At 39.8% G+C, this 19,946-nt stretch overlaps 1 long non-coding RNA gene across 6 annotated transcripts in view; it reads left to right on the plus strand.

Moving 5' to 3' along the window:
* The first annotated feature begins 6,210 nt into the window (after nt 1-6,210).
* Nucleotides 6,211-19,946, plus strand: part of LOC147584729 (uncharacterized) — a 159,271-nt gene continuing 145,535 nt past the window's right edge. For 2 of the 6 annotated variants that reach the window (XR_015252720.1, XR_015252724.1), the window contains exon 1: nt 6,214-6,531. This is a non-coding gene — a long non-coding RNA (uncharacterized LOC147584729). Of the gene's footprint in view, nt 6,532-12,510; nt 12,569-19,946 lie in introns of all 6 variants that reach the window. The other 4 variants (XR_015252723.1, XR_015252718.1, XR_015252721.1 and 1 more) reach the window with 4 other exon arrangements.

Consider the following 19,946-nt stretch of genomic DNA (forward strand, 5'->3'; position numbering starts at 1 on the left):
ATATTAAAATATAACAAATATATTATATTTACAAATATATTCATAAAATATGATTTTTGTTAATATAATATATATTAGGTTTGCATTCATATATTAGATTAAATATATACATACACATACAAATATGAGGTTAAATACATAATTTAGTGTTTATATTTATAGTGAATCACTGCTTATACTGACATTTTGATACACTTGTCTTTATTGCATTGAATAAGAGGGCTTCTACCCTATTATCATGTTAGTTTTACGGATGAAGAGATTGAAACCAAAACCAAGAACGTGATTTAGTCACATGACCACCAAGTGATGAAGCTAGGATGCCCACCAAGCAGTACAATTCCCGAGCCCTTCACCCTCAATCTTAACAGCCTCCCACAGACTTGCTACGTATACTTAGAAAATAAGTCAGCTTCTCCAAATTTGATTTTTTTCACCTGTAAAATAAGGGAGTTTTATCAGATATCTCAGGTCCCTTCTATGATATAATTCTAAAAAATTAATTTCTATGACATAATTCTCTGCCACCTAAGTATGGCTCTGATGCTTATGTTCTTCATGAGTATTTTTACCAGCTAGGCCCCTATAAAGTGCAGGTGAGGAAAAACACCTTCAGTCTTTATTTGAGTTATCACTACCCCATACTGATAACAGCATGGCTAAATTGAAACAATCCTACTAAGAGATTGTGAGCTTTTCTTTGATGCTTTTTCACTTATTCCAAGTTTCAAGATCTCTTTTTAATAGCTCAAAAGTCAGGACAGTGATGGGGTAAATGAACTGGAGTCTTACCAATGATGAGTTTGAAATATGAATCTCTGAGGTAGAAAAAATGACTCCCACCCAGGATGGCCAGTATTAATCTTTGGCCTCTCCTTAGGATTTTTCTCATCCTAAAGCTTGCTTTAAAATTTCCCTTGTCAGATGTCCTATTCAAGTTTTTGGTACTTAAATTCAAATATCCTTTTTGAGTAATGGTCACACGCTGTTCCTTTTGTGGCCTTATTAATCTTTCCTGGCTTTGAATAATGAATGTCCTTTGGTAGATGTCTAAGACCACAGTCTGGTAGCACAGCACTTGTTACTGAACCTTCCAAAAATTTCCCTGTGTTGGTCAATATGTATTAGGTACTCCCATTCACTTTAATCATAACTAAAAAAATTCACCATTATTTAACTTCTGAAAAGATTTAACATTGTCAGTCACTACTGGGCAGCACATGAAGATGAGAATTTTACATAGAACTGAATGTTTGGAATCCTAAGTGTCCTTATAAGTAAAATTGAACTAAACATGTATATAAAATAAATGCTGTTGATTAGTATAGAATATCATTAAAAATGTATATAACACTACATAATAAAACAGATATCACCAGGAAAGTTCAATTTTGCAGTGTAGAAAAAATTCTATTTTCACATAATTTATCATTTGATTTAGGTCAGAGAATTTTCTAATTAATTCCCAATCAATTTTTGGCAAAGTGTGTTGCTTCTACTTCCAGAAGATAAAATGCATAGCAAGAATAAGCTACTTCTGAATTTTTTTTTCATGTTCTTGTATTCTATTACCTTAGCCCTGCATTTATCTCTAGGTGTTCATGTACAATGATCTAAATGAAATTTTTGAGATGAATATTAGTTTCTCACAACATACCAACATCTGTTCCCAGTCGAGGTAATAGGGTTATGGTCAACGGGATACAAACAACTCATGGAAACATTCATGTTGAGAAAGAGCCTTCTGGGAAAATTGAAAGATAGATTGTTGTTTCCTAGGTGAGTGCCTTCCATTCGAGGCTGGGGAAGAAATGCTACTGGAAGGCAACACAGATTAGGGCTGATAGGAAGATAAATCTCAGGCACAATCTCAGATCAGCCACCCACAGAGCTTTGTTTATTTTTAGAATGGATTGTTCAGATATGGTGTTCCTTACGTGGAAAAATGCAGTAAGTGAAATGACAGAGGGAAAAGGGTGACTATTCTCAGATAAGCCTGAAAAATTTATTAACCATTGTTTATCTTAAACATTTCACTAGGGGAGTGTAAGTGTAACATAGACTTAATATCAGGATGGGGACTGAGTCAACTAAATAAGCATATATCAGAATTTTTATGTTTAAACAAATTTTTTAGGGTTTTTTCTCTTTTTTTTTTAAGAAGACTTTGTTTTGATCCATGGGGAAGTCATAGGTTTGAGGAACAAAGAGAACCATATTGGATAAGTTACTAGCAAAGGGAACTGAAATAATGATATACCATCTTACCTTTTTATGTTTATTAAGTTTGCTTAATTCTATTTTCAGGTGCTTTTGTGTCCAATGGCATATTGCTTATCATTTTCAACGTAAAACCCAAGTAAGGGTGAGGCAGTGTATTCCCGGACGCTCTGGTCTCAGACACATTGTTTTCTTCTGTCCTGAGATAAACACCATCGGAATGTTTGCTGCATCACTTTTCCCCAAACTCCTCACTTTCTGACAGAGATCACAAACTATGCCAGAGGATATCGTAAGTCCTACATTCCCTCCTTATCCGTGGGGGATACGTTCGAAGACCTCCAGCCTGAAACCGCCGATAGTACTCAGTCCTATATGTACTATGTTTTTTCCTATACATACCTCTGATAATGTTTAATTTACAAATTAGGCACGTAAGAGATTAACAATAACTAATAAGAAAACAGAACAATCATAAAAATTACTGTAATAAAAGCCACGTGAATATGGCCTCTCGATCAAAATATCTTACTGTACTGTACTCACCCTTCTTGTGATGATGTGAAATGATAAAACTGCCTACGTGATGAGATGAAGCGAGGGGAATGACATAGGCACTGTGAACGACATACCATTACACTACTATTGACCTTCTGAAGCTATGTAAAGGGAGGATCATCTGCTTCCGGGTCAAGGTCCTCGCGGGGAACTGAAACCTCTGATGAGGGTGACTGCTGTACTTGCTCACATCCTAGTGAGTTTCCTTTGTCACACAGCTCTTCCAACAGTGTGACTGGCTCAATTTCCTCTTTATGTGAAAGAAAAAAATGTTTAGTCTATACTCCTTGGAGCATGCATGGCCTCTGGAAATATTTTTGAATAAGCACTGTTTTTTTCTCTGATGACGTTTTCCCCTTTGGCTCTTTGTCATTCTAGGAGATGGATATCCCAGGAGCTTGGCTTTGAGGCTCTTCCTTCCCAGAATGCAAACAATGCCACCCACTTTAGGTAATCCTAGCCTTGATAACTACTGTTTTCTCAGGGAAAGTTCCTTGGCCACTTCTTTAAGATCAACAAATCCAGGCACTGCTGAGAATTTCTCCTCAAGTTTAAACATATACAAGTCTGTAGAAAATAAACCCTCCTTCCTTCTGCCTTTAGTTATTTCTGTCTCTACCTATCCTAAATGAAAATAATCCATAGGTTCTGAGACAGCACCTCCTGATCTGTTCACCTTTGCATTCCTCTCTCTCTGCCTCAGACCAGAAAGCCCCTTCTGAAACTGGGATTGTCCTTCATCAGAAACCTCAAAAGTGAACTCTACAAAGGAAATGTGTATGTGTGTGTGTGCATGTTCAGGGATGGAAAGAGAATAATACCTTGTAAGAATTCCGTACAATAAACTGTTAATTAGAAAATTTCAGAGTTCACTTAGGTCCTAGGGGAAGTACATGGACAAAAGCGGGCCCAAAATAGATGGATTCTTCTAGGACCTAAATTATTCTTAGGGTTTTATCAAATGGCTTTATCCTTTAATTATATGAACAGTTTTTGAACATAGGGTAAATCCTGAGAGGCATCACTTAGTTCATTGTAGTAGTAATTTCAAAAATGGCACCCGGGTGACTTGACAGATCTTACGCCATTTTTAAAAGTGCCAAGTTTATACTCAGGCACAGGAAAAATCTGGAATGTTATCTGCATATACCTTAAACAGCTACTTCCTCCCAAAGACACTACAATTACCAATGCACTACAAAACCAGGGTTTCCGAAGGTGTTGTCAATGCCTTTTCACTGAGCTCTCAGGAGCAGTGACCTTGGTTCACCTTAAAACTATTATGCCTTTGCTCTGTGTTTTACAAGGGTCTCACCTCTACTATGCTATTTCACTGCCAGGCTCTTATCTCAGTGGAGAGAGTCAATGCCAGTGCCCCGCTAACATTTCAGGAGGGTAAAGGAAAGAACTGTCAGCTCAGGTCAGAGGTGTCAGGATTCAGAGACTTAACACCAGGCTCAAGGCCTGAAATCTGGTTTGAACAAGACAAGTCAAGACGAAATGGTCCAGTGTAGCAATACTTTTGCTTCCCAAGTCACTGTTATTCAAAAAGCCATTTAGGGAACACATTGGCATAACATGGAACAGGAGGCTGTCGAGTTGAAGGACAAAGTATAGAGAAGGTAACTTGCATTTACAGAATTGTTGGCATGAGTTTAAACAACTTAAAGATTTTGAGTTCTAATCCTACCCTCAAAGCTTTCTTATTCCTTACAATTTTGTTTCCCCATTTACTGTAACACCCTCTTTATGGGTACTTGATGAGAAATAACAGAAATGCATTTACAGTTATTTTTTGTTTTGAAACCAAAACGTTGGCATTTAAATGTGAAATAAGAGTTTCGCGTTTCATAATTTATTTTTCTCCATCTAAGGTTGGAGATGTTGGAGAATGAAAGTATGAGCCCATTGAAGATCCTACAGAATCACGTTCTCTGTTCAGCCTGGGTAGTAAGAAGAAGCATTCCAGAATGCTCAACAGATACCCAGTAGAACTGTTCATGCTTCAAAGTCTGTAACACCTAGCTAGTGATTAAATGCCTAAAAAAAAAAAAAAAAAACTAACAAGAGGGGCGCCTGGGTGGCGTAGTGGGTTGAGTGTCCAACTTGGGCTCAGGTCATGATCTCGTGGCTCTGTGCATTTGATCCCCACCTCAGGCTCTCTACTATCAGTAAGGAGCTCACTTCAGATCCTCTGTCCCCCTCTCTTTCTGCCCCTCTTTCAAAAATAAACATTTTTTTAAAAAGTGTAACTAAAAAGAATGTCAATTATAGCAGATATTTTATTCCTTTACATCGTATGTTCGGAGCAGATCTTTAGATCAGTAGATTTCTAGAGAGAATGAACTGTGTACGTAACTGCATGGAAATGAAACACACGCAGAATCGGAGTTCAGCCCTCAGTATAAATGATGCATCGTATATTCTTCATACATTCTTTCCCCGACTCCCATTACTTAATTATACACAATAACTGTATTTTGGAGATTTGATTTTCTTCCCTTCACCCCAAATAAAAAAGAGAGCACACATTTTGTAGAGTTATTAGCGTGCTTATAATCTTTCTGCACTTCTATTTATGGGGCTTTTGGGTTAGAGGACAGCCTCCATCCAAGTCCCTATGGCCAAGAGCTTGATAATGAAATCTCAGAGGGAACCTGTTTTTGTCTGGGGCTTTGTCACAGGGCCATAGTCTAGGTATTCATGGTATCTAAATATCATTTGTTCATACCGACTAGACCTGTTTTCTTCCCTGGGAAAACAGACAGCTATTGTTTACGATGATATTTGAGTATTAGGCTTACAATTGAGCATTGAGCAAGATAATTCTTTTTTTTTTTTTTTTTTAATTTTTCTTAACATTTATTTATTTTTGAGAGTCAGAGCAGGAGTTGGGGAGGGGCGGGGAGCGGGGGAGAGACACAGAATCCAAAGCATGCTCCAGGCTCTGAGCTGTCAGCACAGAGCGCAGGCGGGGCTTGAACTCACAGACCATGAGGTCATGACCTACACCGAGGTCGGCCACTTAACTGACTGAGCTGCCCAGGCGCCCCTAGCAGGATAATTGTTTATTGCCTAAGACTTGTCCTGCCTTCCAGGACGTTTAGCAGCACCCCTGACCACTCTCCTGTAGATACCAGCAGCATTTCTCCGCCGCTGCTCCCAGTTGTAGCTATCAAAAATATCTCCAGACATTGCCAAATATCTTAGGGGGCGCAGAATCACTCCCTGCCCCACCCCTCGATCCTCCACCCGAAAACCAATAGGTTTAAAGGACGAATTCACAACATCCTGATGTTAGTGTTACGGAACCTGGCCTGGATCACCCAGCGGAAGAACCAAGCGGCACCTGGGATTGGAAGGCAGGAGGGAGGGATCAGAGATCACTCTCCACAGATCTGAGTCCTGGGCGGGCGCAAGCAGAGGCAACACTTTATAGTCTGTTACTTCCGCATTCCGCATTAGTAGTAATTTGGCTGGCTTGGCAAGAGGGGTAGGAACAAGAACCCGGAAGGGGAGTTTTTAGTCGGGGACTGGAAATTCCCTATCAGTCCTGTCAGCCATCTTATAAGATTTTTCCCTACCATTAGTATATTTGGGTTTTCAGTCTCATTGGAGTTAACACATAGTAACAGTGTATTGCATATATAATTTGCAAAATGCTTTTCACTTAGAGCAGTATATTCAGTCTCCCAACAGCTCAAGACACATTTGTTGATCTTCTTTTCAGACTGAAAGACTTGCTGGGGGCAGGTAAGTGACAAACTCTTGAAGTGACAGTTGACAACTTTAAGGTGGGATTTCTGGGGCACTCATTTTGGCTTTGGCCCCCAGTTCCTGTGGTTCAGTTTGTCTAACGAAACTGTGCACTGGATTGCCTCTCTTATGCTAGTGCTGGAAGGGATCTTAGAGCTTTTCTGGTCCATCTTCCATTTTAGGAGAAAATTGAGTTGTAGAGGAAGGAATTAGGTGACTTGTCCAGATAACGAATGTGGTAAAGTCAGGACTTAAAGCCAAGCCCTGAACTTCCTAACCAGTGTTCTTTACATTAGGTACTGCTCGGTCAATAGTACAGAAATAAATGAAGAAACAGAGATACAAATAAATACATTTCAGGGTGTGTGTATGTGTGCACGCTTTTGTGCTGATGAGGGTAGAGCTACTGGCTGTGTTATCCAGCGTTCAAAATGGTTGTGGCTGATCTCTGCCACTATTATTAGGCATCATATTTCTTCCTTGGAATGAATATCAGAGGGGGGCGGGTGGGAAGGTGATGGGAGAAGGGGAGCCCTTTAGGGAAAGACTAATTATTGTGCTTAGGAAGACAGCCTTTCTAGTAAACCTCTTTCCACACCCCAACTCCCTAACCCCTTTCCTTATTGTCGTTGAGAAATTGTCAAATCCTATAAACTCAAGGGGTGTGGTGAAGGTGCCGGATTGTTTGCCAGGCTGGGCTGTCTGAAAATCGGAATGCTCTATGCTAATAGCACTCTTGTCATGCACACTGATCCTTTGTTTCCGTGCCCCCAAAGTCTTTGCTATGCAAATCAAACCACAGGGGCACTTTAACATGTAAATCACATAATCTCCCTCACGTGGGATGAATTGACAGGATTTTAAGCTCCTTGACTGTTGGGAAGCAATGAACGGTACTTATTTAACTGGCGTTATTGCACTGGGCACATCTCCTACACTGGGCTTTACTCGGTGGTGCCACCATGCCAGGGGAAAACTGGTGTGATTATTAACATTGCTGTCAGAGGAACCAAAGGGTCTCAAACCTCAGAATTCTGACCCCCCCTCCCCCCCCCCAGGAGGAAAATAAGACACTCCTCAGAAACGGTGCTCAATTCTGTGTCCCCCTTGAGAACGGGTTTTTCTTCTTTGATTAGTGAATGAACACTGAATCTTCCTGGGAATGGCTGTTTCCAGCCTGTTTCACAGGTAAAAGAGCCAAGGAGAGTTATAGGGACATTTCAGGCCCCTCAGCTGGGAGAGAGTCCAGGCGGAGGTAGGAAGCCAAACCCGCCTGGAGGCTCGGGAAGGCCTTGAATTCATGAGCTGCCTGCTGCAGACTTGACCTCTCGTTTGGGGCTAAGTCACTTCCAAGCCTCTTGCCAGTTTCCTCCCCAGTAAAACAGGGATAATGCTAGGGATAGAAGGAGCGGTGACCAGATCCTGCTTGTAATGACAGCTGAGCTGCCTGGACAAGATGTGCTTGTTCCAGAAATGAAGTGTGATTCCATTAAAATGTGTGATCTGTGGAAACAGCCTACCTTGTTTTGGAGTGTGTGATACTGGATTTATTTGTGGGAAACAAATTGATGAGAACAGTATTTTGCCCTCCAGCGTCAGTTTGCACTAGGCACAGTTAAAAGGCAACGTCTGCTTTTAATGGTGTAATGCTCTCCCTACGTGTGTTTGAAGGGTTTGACAATTGTAACATGCTGATTGCAGCCATTACCTGTGTGGCCGGCCCCACCTGGGCACTGTTCCAAGACTTCTTTTGAGCTTTTGGAACTCAATATACATTTTCTCTTAGAAACAATGGCTGTAAGGCTTCTTGGATGGTGGACAAAAATCGATCGGACCCAAATGTAGCTGAAATACTGTGCATTTGCAATTAAAAGCTAGCAAGAAAAATTAGAGGCTAGTATTAGAAATTCCCTTTCTTTAAAAAGAAACCCACATAATCTAGTTAAACCTATCAAAGCACTGCATTAAGTTTTGCAAACTGAACATCACAAGACCCTTGGCCTAAGACCTGCCTTAGACACTTTTGGAGGCGTGGAAACAGAAGTCTGTTGGAGTAGTCCCCTAACGCACCACCAGAATTTAGGAAGGGCTGCTCCTCACATTTTTGGAGAGGGTATGGTGAATGCTGTGTGGCACCATCCATGCCCCCCTTGTAGTCCAAGACACTTGTTCTCCAGATTCTGGGGGTGTCACTGCTGAGGTCTTACAGTTGAGCCCTCCCAGGGATTGCCCTCTGCCTGTGGAGCTGCATTCCCTAAGGTCATGACCCTTTCCTGGAGCAGCCATCACCCAATAACATGTCAATTTCAGTCTAAAGCTCTGCCTCCCTGCCTTAATATGGGAAAACTCTGAAGGGTCAGGCCAGCTCAGAGCTCCCTGTAGGTTCTGCCTCTTTAGCAATTCAATACCCGTTCAGCTTCTTCCTCCACCCTAAACCTGTCTGCTTTGCTTCCTTGCACACATCGGTGGAAGGGCTGATAACTCATCAAAAGGAAAGAGGAGACCCTGTAAGGATATTAGCAGAATGAATACAGCATTAGAAATGATAATAGCTATTCTGGCAGGGTATGCATTTAATATCATTTCTATGTGAAATACATCCAATGACTTGGCCAAAGCAACCACAGATCCTTACACAAAGACTGGTAAAGAATCTGGGTGAGTTGGTCCTTCCCACCTGCACTGTCTGATTTTCCTCCAGAGTTTCAGATGGGTTGAATGACACAGCTCTATCTGTGAAGCAATTGGGGAGTCTCCTTGCTTTCTCACGAAGATTCTCTTGATGAGTTCCAAGCCTGATATTTCTGAATAGGATATTCCAAGATTATTGATCACAGAAACATCTTTTTTCCAAATGACTTCTTGCTGTCAGCTGCAATCAGTAATGGTGCCAGGTTAGGGTGGGGGTTTTCCCACCTTGTCAACCTGAGGTTGGAGTCAGCATTATTCATTCTGTAGCTCTAGTGTTCAGTTTTATCACTCTGAGCTTTTCCTTGTGCACCAGATGCACACCACAAGAAATGGACAGTAAGAAAAGTATTGTAAAGATTTCTGAGAGCTAGCCATCTTCCCCAAATACTGAGACTAAGGTCCGTCCGTCCAGCGAACAGTGGACTCCCGAAAGCTGTTGAGTTTATAGTGCTATGGGAGGACTTTGGAGGCGGGTCAAGGCTCCTGAAGTCAAAGTGTAACTCTCTGGCATGCTTGGGTGGCTGGAAGGATACACCTAAGAAACTGGCTGTCAGGGTCCATCAACTCTTGTTTTCAAAGTCTGTTTTCCTGAAGACCAAATGTGATGCAATGCTATTATGGGAGTTCACAAAACAATTTGAAGGCCAAAAAAAAAAGGAGAATTTGACCTGACGTGCTTGGCAGACCCCTGAACAAAACATTATTTCATGCTCTGATGTTTAGCTATTGTTTTCCGGAAGGATGAAAAATGTAAAACGGTAGTGGTAATACTCATCCAAGGATCAGCAGCTTGCAGAAGGTGCAGGAATACACAGAATTGTTCTGGAGGCCAGACTGGATGGTTTAAACTTGATCTTCACAAATCCAGCACTGTGTTGGCTGGTCTGCAAGGGCTCAGTTTTAGGCGGCAACCTGAACGTAAACCTGAATTTTAGCGCAGAGATATATGGATTGCTTTAGAGAAAGGCTCTTTTACCATGTCAATAACAGATCATTAAAAAAACCCTCTGACTTGGAACCGTGGGCACACTGTGATGGTAAGATGAGGATTATAATATCCTCAGAAAAGGCCTAAACCCATCATTTATTAAACAAATGTCACTGCAGGCTAACCATGTAGTGCTGAGCAAATGTTTGAAAAACTGCAAAAATGGAAATTTCGTTCGAGATAATTTGCAAATTACATAAAACAAGTGATTCCAGTTATTATTAAATTTTAATATCTTAGGAATATTATAGCATCTTATGGATATCAGGATAAAATCCAAACTTCTGATGAAAGTTTATGAAAAAGACCTATTGTGACTCTGCCCCTGCTAGTCTTTTCATGTCTTGTGCCCTTCCCACTTTATAGTCCACTCAGTGTGCACCCGCTCTTCTTTTTCCCCCCCGGAAACCATCTCCACTCATTACCTTCCCCCAGCCCCTCTACCACCTCTCCCTTTGACTAGCTAACTCTTACTCGTCCTTTAGAACTCATAGTAAATTTTGTTTTCTCTTAACGGGGGCTTCTATGAACTCCTGAGATTGGGTTAGATCCTCCTATAATGCCCTGTGTTATTAGTCTGCTTGGGCTGCCATAACAAAACACCACAGACTCCGGCTTAAAGAACAGAAATTTATTTTCTCACAGTTATGGAGCCTGGAAGTTTCAAAACAGAGGTCTGCAGCCTTGGTTTCCAGTGATCTCTCTTACTGGCTTGTAGACAGCTGCCTTCTTGCTGTGTGCCCGCATGGTAAAAAGAGAGTGTGAGCTCTACCCAGTTATGTCACTTCATATAAGGACACTAATCCTATCAGATTAAGGCTCTACTCTTTTGACCTCATTTGGCCTTAATCACTTTCATAAAGGTCCTATCCCTGAACATAGTCACATTTGGGGTTGAGGCCTCACATGTGAATTTGGGAGAGACACAAACATTCAGTCCGTAATGCCCATTATATTTCTTATTCAGAGCGCCACTCACATTATAGTTTGTATTTCTGGGAAAATGTAAATGCCCACTGACATAGAAAACCATGTGCCCTCTAAATAGTGCACTCATCATACTGTATTGCAATAGATTGTTGACTTGTCTGTATCCTTCACTAGAACTTAAGCTTTAGGCAGGCAGGATGATGCTTATCCTTTTTATGGCTGTCTTCCTAGTACTGATCAAAGAGCTTCATAAATATACACAGTTGATGAACATTTACTGAGTAAAGGGCCTTAATAACAAACACAACAGAATCACACCTGTTTGCAACATTCGATTCATTTACTTGGGGGCAGTTTATTTAATTGGATCATGGGTTCTGGTGCAAAGTCTTTAGCTACGCCCTTTTGTCCTATTGTTTTCCTTAAATAGATGTCTTTATCAGTTGCACTTTCTCTAAAATGTACTTTAACTACCTTCCTTCCTACAAGTTATTTCCTTTCAGATGTTATCTTCCTCCACCAGCTTTGTGCCTCACAGGTTCCAACTATCTTGACTTTTAATCCTGACTTTTCCAGATATTTCTGTGAAAGTTTTTATAGGTAGAAAGAGACCCATAGAGGTTGAGACTTCTCCAAGCCATTTGGTAATGCAGAGACAGTGCTAAAACTGGAAGCTGGGAGAGTTTTGAACATTCCAAGACAGAAGTATTCTCAATCCTTTGGAAATTTCTAGGCCTGCGTTTCTTACATGGGGAACCAGAAACAAAGTGGGCAGTACAGTGTACCAGAAAGAGCACTCAGCTAACTAGGGGCTATTTGAGTAATTACTACATACAAAGCACAGAACTACATGGAGGAGAGCTATTAAAAAAAAAAAAAAAAAATCATAAAACCAGGATTCCTGGAGATTATAACCATTTGGAAGATGCACATTTATGAAAAGTTCGTCTTTGGTGCAAAGCAGGATTTGTAAGACTGAATAATTATCCAGGGAGCTAGAATCTTAGGAGTTAAAAGGAGGAAGATCACCCTGGGTGGGGGCTGTCCAGAGAAGAGTCATGTGTGAGGTAGAGCTAGATCTTTTGCTTGAAGGTAACAGAAAACAGAACCCAAACTTGTTGTGAGGCAATAAATAGAATTTTATTGGTTCATGTAACTGAAGATCTCAAAGTAGGTGGACTTCAGGCAAAGTTAGACCCAGGGTTCAATATAGTCATTGGGAGGCTGGTTTCTTTCTCTCTCTTCAGTCTGCCTGCCACAGTGTCAACTTTATTCTAAGGCTGTTCCCCCCTCTTAGCCACACATCTTCTTGTACAGTTGTTTTAGCATTATCAATAACATTTTTGGGTTTCATTCTGTTTGTACAGTTCCTAGAGCTATGTATATCTCCAAATGAAAACCGGGAGCTGATGGAAAGGAATGAAGGTATGTTAAGGCAACAATCACATATTTGGGCTAAAGCACCTTGTTATTTTAAGAGTAAAATGCAAATTCTCTGGCACGGTTTCCGAGGCCATTAACCATGTGGTCTCTGTTTATCTTTTCGATTTCATCTTTCTGTCTTACATACACAGTATCTACTGTGGTACTGGTGGTTTTGCAGTTCCACATTCGTTTCATGCATTCTCATGAACTTCTCTTTTCTGGAATGACCTACATTCATTATCACCTCAACGAAGCCTTAATTAACCTTTTTTTCTGTTACTGGCAAGATTGCTGTGTATGGCTTCTCTGGTGGCACATTACACACCCCTAGGGTTGTCATCGCTCACATACACCGTGACATGAAGGTTGTCCCCTGGATTGTGGAGTGTAAAACCTTTAAAACTATATATGGTGGCCCTGGCCTGCTTTCCTTAATATCACACTGCATTCTAATGGTTTATTTAAGTGTCTACCTTCCTTCACATCTGTAAGCTTCATGAAGGTTGGCACTGTATCTTAATAGGATACCTATATTCCTTGCTTCTTCTAGATCTATATTTTTCTTGTCTACCGCCTGCTAAAAACAGAAAAATATTTGTTGAATGAGTGAGTGAATAGTTATAATTTTTGAGTGCTAAGTTACTTCTTTTAAATTCATTTAACTATTACACCATTCTTAAGAGGTAGGTATTATTTCCCTTATTTTGCAGCTGAGGAAACTGAGGCTCAGAGAAGTTTGGTCATTTGTCCAGAGTCACACAGCTGGTAAAACAACAGAGCTGAGTCTCTCTCTGTTTCCCTGTTTCTCTTTCTCTCAAGGCAGTGTTTTCTAGTTGTGGTGAATGGTGGACATAAAGTTTCAGCACTGAGAATGATCATGTCTTGTTCAGGTGCTTTATGTGGTGGAAAGACTAATCACACAATTTACCTCATGGAGTTCCCAGGATTAAGTGAGATTATCTCTGTGTCTGTGCTCTGAAGCACAGAGGTATATAACACTATGCAAATATAAGGTATTATTTTATACTGATAGCTTGGTATTAATAGCTTCCAACTTCATAATTAGCTTAGGATGCATGTTTTAATATTTTTATGGATGCACAAGTGGAATCTTGAAATGCATTTGCAGATCAGCATTGTGGCCCCAAAGGGAGGCAAGGCAGCCTAATTTTATGGCCCATATACAGGGCTAAGACCAAGAAGCCTTGCAAAAAGTCTTCCTTTGCTGTTAGTTCTCATTAGCTGAATTCAAATTCCAGTGGTGATAATACATAATTCTTCAGATGCATATAGATTCTGCCTCTATAAAAAAAAAAATCTATAAATGTAATCATCTCTCCCTTGTCAGCTAATGTAACACTATAGTAACTATAAAACAGTTTTCTTTAGGTTCTTTTGTGCGATTTGTTCCTCCTGGCATGGATGGGGATATGAGCAGCATTTTGTTTCAATAGAGCCTTTCTGTAGCTTTTAACCAGTTACAAAGGGTGTCTGTCTATACCTGGATACAATTCGGCAACAGAAATCAAATAGGCTTTTAAGCCTTGAAAGAAAGAAAAGTAGAAGGCCAGTGGCAAATATTTCATCGTTTTGTGGGGCAAATATTATATATCTGGGAAAAAGATTTTTTTTTAAGTATATAATTTAGGAGTGTCTAAAGGTGTTTTGTTAGGTCAATTGTGTATCAGAAATTTAGAGGGAAGGGCTTACAGATCTTTAAATGGCCCCCAGATAAGGTGAGCCTAATCTATTGTAAATTATACTTCCCACTCTCTGATCTGGGAGAAAAGGCTTTCTGTCTCCTTTTTAGTATTTAAAATCTGAAATAATATAGACCTGACTACCCAGGGGTCTGCCTCTTGGCCTGGTGCTTTGTCACCACAATTGAGATGGGCAGGTTGGAGGCGGCGTGTCCCCCAGCGTAATTCATGAGAGCAAGAGGCAGTGCTGTCTGCGTTTTTTCCAGAGGCTGGCTGTAACTATACTCCCCTTGAGTTTCTGCCAAGGCACATCACTAAATAAGAAGGAGGTAAAATAAGGATAAGATTTAACTGCTTCTTTCCAGGGAAGCTTGGAGACAGTCTCACTTCCTTTTTTAAAGTTGGAGGCAATTTTATTTGTTTAGGCAAATCCTATGGGAAATGAATAAATAAAGTACCAACTGACATGCTTCAGTGGGCTGAAAATAGATCCCAGAACATGATTTCTTTTTTATTTATCAGCCATATGTATTTATCCCAGGTTTCCTTCTCACAGGCTCCCAGATTGGGAGAATCAGAGAAAGTGATAGCTAGCAAGCACAGATCTTTTTTAGTTTGTTTGTTTTGGGGGTTACCTCCCAAACTTTTTACTTGGAAAAAATTTCAAGCCTACGGAATAGTTGAAAGACTTAATACGAACGTTTTGCACATTTGCTTTTTCTCTCACTCTCTCTCCTTCTTTTTGCCTAAAGTACGAAAGTAAACTTCATGCAGAATCATGATAGCTCATCTCTAAATACCTCAGCATACACCCTGTCATGATCATACCCAAGGAACTTAACGTCGATGCAATAATATGTTGTAACATACAGTCCACATGCAAATTTCTCCCAATTGTCCCAATAATGTCCTTTATAGCTATTCTTTTGTTGAATTCAAGATCCAGAGAAGGAGCACACAATATATTTAGTTATCTTGTCTCTCTGGTCTCTGTTCATGCAGAACAGCCCCCCTGCCTATTTTATCAATTACAACATTAATATTTTTGAAGATTCCAGGGCAAATGCCCTATAGAAAGTCACACAATTTGGGGGCGCCTGGGTGGCGCAGTCGGTTAAGCGTCCGACTTCAGCCAGGTCACGATCTCGCGGTCCGTGAGTTCGAGCCCCGCGTCGGGCTCTGGGCTGATGGCTCAGAGCCTGGAGCCTGTTTCCAATTCTGTGTCTCCCTCTCTCTCTGCCCCTCCCCCGTTCATGCTCTGTCTCTCTCTGTCCCAAAAATAAATAAAAACGTTGGAAAAAAAAAAATTAAAAAAAAAAAAAAACAAAGAAAGTCACACAATTTGGAAGTATCTGGTAAATTCTCATCAAGTTGTCACACTACGGTGTTCAAAAACTACTTTTCTGCATGGTTATATAATCAAGTTGATATGTAGTTAAGTTCATTTGTTTCTGTCTGTCTGTATTCAATATTAGGCTTTGCCTTTGGTCTATTTTTTTAATTTAAATTTAATTCTTAGATATGTAAAACATTTACATGGCTCAAAAGGCAAAACTACATTAAAAATATCTACCAACAGAAGTCTTCTTCCTATTTCTATCTTTCCTCCTAATCCCCATCCACCTCTTATGAGTAACTATTTTCATTAGTTTCTGGTTTCTCTTTCCTATATTTCATTTTGTAAAAATAAGCAAATAAGTTGCATATATATGCATATGTTTATATGTATGTGTATATATATGTGTGTGTGTAGATATATATTTCTGATTTTCTGTCTTATGATAAAGGTTTTACATAAAATATAATGCGATATATATTACAATATTCTTTTGCATTTGCTTTTTTTCATTTAATGTATTATAAAAATCCTTCCATATCACTTCATAGAAGTACTTCTCATTCTTTTCATAAATGCATAGTACGTGATTTTGTCAATGAGTTTTCTGTGATTTTTTGATATTTTGCTATTATAAATAAAGCTTTGACAAGTAACCTTGAACCTATATTGTGTCTTGCTTTTTGGAGGTGTACTTACAGGTGTGATGTTGAATGCTCATGTAGTTTTGTTATATGCTTCAGATTTCTCTCCTAGGATTGCATTATTCTGCATGTTCACATAGAATGAATGAGCATATCTGGCACATTTTCTTACCATATCCTAATAACAAACTTCTCAGGAAGATGCTTTCATTCCCCCCATTTTATACTTAGGAGTGTAAGGCTCAAAGAGCTTGACAAACACCTCCAGGTTCACATGGCTAGGAAATGGCACAGCTAGGATTTATACCCAGGCTCATGCAACTAACTACCTCACTGTACCATGTGTTGCCTGCATTAAGCTACATGAATCTTAATTTTGTGACTTGATAAGATTAATAGGAAATCATTCATTTTAGAAGTGGTGTTCTTGAAAATATCAAGGAATACTGGGGAATCAAGAGAACTTACAATCTCAAGGAATGTTGGAGAAGTAAGAGAATAATCTTCATGTTTCTTAAGGAGGTTGGTGTTCAATCAAAGTTTCTAGGTATGAGCTAAAAATTGTGACCTAGTGAGTTTAGCCATGATAGCAAGAGTCTCTTAAAGATTAGAAGCTTCAGGAAGGCCCCTCTGTGGAGACAAGGATCTATATCTATATCTGAGGATATAGGATGCCGTGTCTAATTTTGAGACAGAGGATTCTGGTAGGAGGAAGACAAGGGATCAGAGACAAACATAATCAGCTCAGGATTTTAGACAGTTTCCAGCAGAGAGTGAGAGAATAGACCAGAAACCTGAAGAGAATCTAGGGACCAAACTTAGATGATCAAGATGGAGGAGAAACCTCCCAAGGTAGGAAGAATGAGGCTAGCCAAGGACTCATCCCTAGGTAGATAACAAGCAAATAAATGATGTCAGGTACAGATCAAGGCTCTGATCCAGGGAAGTGAAGTAGAGGGTAGTTAGCATGTTTAGAGAAGGCCTCTCCAAGGAGGTATCCTTTGAGGTCAGACATGAATGATGAGAAGCAGTTGGTCTTCTAAAGATTTGGGGGAAACCATCCTCCCAATAGAGGGAATAGCAAATGTAAGTGTTCTGAGGGGGAAATTAGCCTTGCAAGTCGTGGAACATAAAGACTGGTATGGCTATAATACATTAAATAAGACACTGACAACTTATGAAGTGGGGGCCTTGTCAGGGTAAAAGAGTTTGGATTTTTTCTCAGTGTATCCAGGCAGGATTAGGGGAGGCAAGTTCCAATAGACTTCTGGAATGAGTTGTATTTTAGTCATTAGAGAATGTATTTAAATTCAATTCTATGAGGTATGATGAGTTCCAAGGAGATAGATATAGAAATGAGTGCTATTGATTGCCATTTATTTATTTATCTTTAACTCAGAGTTCTTTTTCTTAAAGCAGCCTATAAAATGAGGCTGAACATGAAGTTTGGCCAGCAGTGTGGGCTAAAGGACATTTACACAAACATAAATACATTGCTATTCACATTTACCACCTCCAGATGATTCATTAAGAGATGCATACTCTTCACATTCAAGTAGGAAAAACTATTTGTTTCAGGGATATATGCATAGTAAACATATTTCATTTCATGGAAAGAAGTAAGAATTTAAAAGGATCCTGTAATGTGCCACACGGGAAGCTCAGAATGTATGCCACTGATGAATTTGAATAGATAGTACCACATTTCCATCCCGTTCATCAAATCTTCATATTTTTGTGAAATCAGGTAACAGAAAACTTCTTTTGATTATATTCCTCATTTTGCACTCAGTATTTTTAAGAATTTCTTTTTTTTTTTTCAACGTTTATTTATTTTTGGGACGGAGAGAGACAGAGCATGAACGGGGCAGGGGCAGAGAGAGAGGGAGACACAGAATCGGAAACAGGCTCCAGGCTCTGAGCCATCAGCCCAGAGCCTGACGCGGGGCTTGAACTCACGGACCGCGAGATCGTGACCTGGCTGAAGTCGGACGCTTAACCGACTGCGCCACCCAGGCGCCCCTGCACTCAGTATTTTTATAGATTCCTGAAATCAAGGAAGTTTGTAGCATTAAGAAATCAAACTAAGTTAAAGACATAAATCCTTCAGAAATAAATAATGAAAAAAGTTAATGAGATGAATGACAGTAAATATACTTAAAAAGTCATGATAGGTACATCAAAACTAAAGATAATTTAGTACCAAGTCAACTTATATATAAAAAAACCATAATATTTAACATTAAAGCAAAATCGTAATTAGCCAAGTAAAAATTCAGCAAGAACACTAAAATATATAAATATGTTTTGCACATCCTAATTATCTTTCTTTCTTAGGCTGACCTATAAGATACATCAAAGATGCAGGTATTTAAAAATAGGTATTTGATATCATGTAGACGAAAATGCAGACATTTGACTGAATTTTCTATTTTTAGTTGGCTACTTAAAATCATGGAAATAGCCTGAGCCACCTGTAAATTAGGCACAGATAATTTTCCTTGTAAGTAACATATAATGTGATGAAACCTGAGGAGTGACCATACAATCAGGTAAAAATTGTAGCTATCATAGATTGATTGATTGATTGATTGATTTAAAGTTTTGTTTTTTTTTTTTTTTTTTTAAGGTTTATTCATTTTCCAGAGACAGAATGTGAGCAGGGAGGGACAGAGAGGGAGGGAGACACAGAATCCGAAGCAGGCTCCAGGCTCTGAGCTGTCAGCACAGAGGCCGATGCGGGGCTCAAACTCACCCACAGTGAGATCATGACCTGAGCCAAAGTCGGACGCTCACCCAACTGAGCCACCCAGGCGCCCCAGTCATAGATTTATTTAATAAGCAGTTTTTAAAAGGTCTTTTTTGTGGCAGTGCATCTGGTAGGTAGGTGTGGTTGGTGGAAATATCCACTGAACAAGAAAAATATTCCAAGTTATTTTCAAAGTATTTAAATGTAAGCAAAGGATACAGCTTACTGTATATCGATGGCCTTCTATATAGAAGTATAATAACCCTCAGGGTTAGAAAAAATATTTGCTGCTCCTCGAATCCTCCTAAGGATGTTCAGTGGCTTCTGACAGCATGTAACTAGGGTAAGGATTAAGGTCTTCCAAGAAGCTTCCTCCATTTTTGGAGAGATTCCCTCTTGGCCTCTACTACATCTATGGAGACTCTGGCTCCCTGTCTTCTCTCTCCCCAGTACAGCATATTCCAGAGTGTTGCTGTGAGATGGGCTGAACCATAGGTCAGCTTCCCAAATATCCCGTTCCCTTAATAGGTCTATTCCTACAGGCAGTTACTAGGTCTTTTGAAAAACAATGATCAGACCTACAAAATGGCAAAGTCAGTTCAAGACTATAAAATGCTGTCAGTCTAACTGGCTGAAGCCTAATAAAACCCAGGGTCTAAGTTACAAGTTTAGATCTGGTGTTTTGGTGGGCAATAGGTAATCATTTTTTTTTTTAATTTTATTTTTTTAATTTACATCCAAATTAGTTAGCATATAGTGCAACAATGACTTCAGGAGTAGATTCCTTAATGCCCCTTACCCATTTAGCCCATCCCCCCTCCCACAATCCCTCCAGTAACCCTCTGTTTGTTCTGTATGTTTAAGAGTCTCTTATGTTTTGTCCCCCTCCCTGTTTTTATATTATTTTTGCTTCCCATCCCTTATGTTCATCTGTTCTTTGTCTTAAAGT

This window comes from Puma concolor, chromosome A1 (genome assembly GCF_028749965.1).
Source record: "Puma concolor isolate L17-30 chromosome A1, mPumCon1.1.hap2, whole genome shotgun sequence".
Classification (NCBI taxonomy): domain Eukaryota; kingdom Metazoa; phylum Chordata; class Mammalia; order Carnivora; family Felidae; genus Puma; species Puma concolor.